The following is a 1557-nucleotide window of genomic DNA, read 5'->3' as shown; positions in this document are numbered from 1 at the left end:
CTGCAGCCGCGTTTCGCTCGCGCCCTTTCCGCTGCCCCCGGGGGGCTCCGGCGTGTGAGCGCTGCTTGGGTTCGCTTTGCTCTTTTCTGTTTTGCTTTTCTTCTCCTTCCCCCCCCCCCCAAATTTTCCCTAATCGAGAGCAAATGCAGACAGGTTTTAATTGCATTGAGCAGAGGGAAGAAAGGCAGGGGGGACCCTGCAACCACCCCAAACACAAGCTTTGCTCCCCCCCTGACTTCCCCTGGGGCCAGCGCTTCTCCCGTGTGCCGGGGCGCAGCCCCCCGGGCGCAGGAGCCCAGGGCCCTCGCGGCGGCTCCTGCAGCGACGTCCCCCCATCGGCGCTGCCAGCGCGTTCCCGGATAATCCGGCGCGCTGGCGCGGGGCTCCGGGCGGCTCCTCCCGGCGGCACCTGCGGCGGGCGCTCACGGCAAGCCCGGCGCTGGGGCAGAGGGAGCCCGGTGCAGCGGCAGGAATGAGCGCATGGAAAGGAAGGAAAGAGCGAAGGAAGGGGCTAAAGGGAGGGAGGGGGAAAGCGAGGTCGAAGCGATGGTGGAATCGCAGCAAAACAGCCGGAAAAAGGAAACGGGCCTGCAAAGTCAAATAAAAATAGCAGCGAGGCAAACCCAAGTGTGCAGCACATGGCAGTGAGCGCATTTCCTTCGGGGGCAGCGCCATGCGCTCCCGCCTGCTCCGGCGCCCGCCGCGGAGCAGCCTGCCCCGGCCCCGCGCTGTGCCGGCCCCCGGGCGTCCCATCGGCACCTCGCTCCAGGCCCGTGCGGGCTTCCTGCGCACTGGGCGCTTGCACACGCGCGTGCGGGAACAGCTGTGGGCATGCAGCGTGGGGCGGTGCAAGCACGCATGCGCCGGCCCTGCGTGCACGTGTGCGTGCTGCGGGGTGCGTGGGCRTGCCGCGGGGTGCGGAGCGCCGCTCTGTGCTGCGCGCTCCTGCCCGGGGCCGCGGCCGCCGCGCCACGCGCTCCCAGCCGAGCCCGACCGCCGTAAAACCAGCCCAGGCTTCCTCCCCTCRGCTCCCGCTTTGCAATCCCAGTGTGGGACGGAGCCGGCGGCTGGTGCCCGCCCAGGGTCGGGGTTGCACCGCGGTTTCGCTGCCTTTCTTGTGGGCTGGGTGCAGCTTTGGCAGAGCACAGGGGTCTCTTGGGGGCCGGGGGGCCATGCCGGTGCTGGGGGACACGGATGCTGCTCACGGCGTGCGGGCCCYGGGCTGGATTCAGAGGTGGCGACAGCACCAGCGGGCCTGGGGCGCCAGGCTGGGAGTGGATCGCTGCGGTTCCCCCCGGAGCCGACRTGGGACCGACCCTTCGCCGCGGCCCCTCCTGCCTGGGGACGCCCCCGCTGAAGGCAGCCGGCCCGGGGGGTCTCGCGGAGTGGGCGCCGGGGGCCCGAAGCCCGTGTGCCACCGCGGGGAAGAGCGTTTTGTTCGCTCCACTCTGCCTGCGGCGTCGTAGAGCTGTTGAAAGCGCTGATTTATGGCGTGATAAACGCTAGAGGCTCCGGTTAATATTTCGCTGCTCCATCCTTCGGAGAGCGGCGGCTCCG

This window comes from Rhea americana, unplaced genomic scaffold (genome assembly GCF_003343005.1).
Source record: "Rhea americana isolate MKP2758 unplaced genomic scaffold, rheAme1 scaffold_4, whole genome shotgun sequence".
Classification (NCBI taxonomy): Eukaryota; Metazoa; Chordata; class Aves; order Rheiformes; family Rheidae; genus Rhea; species Rhea americana.
The sequence above is the reverse complement of the archived record's forward strand: the minus strand, read 5'-3'. Positions refer to the sequence as shown.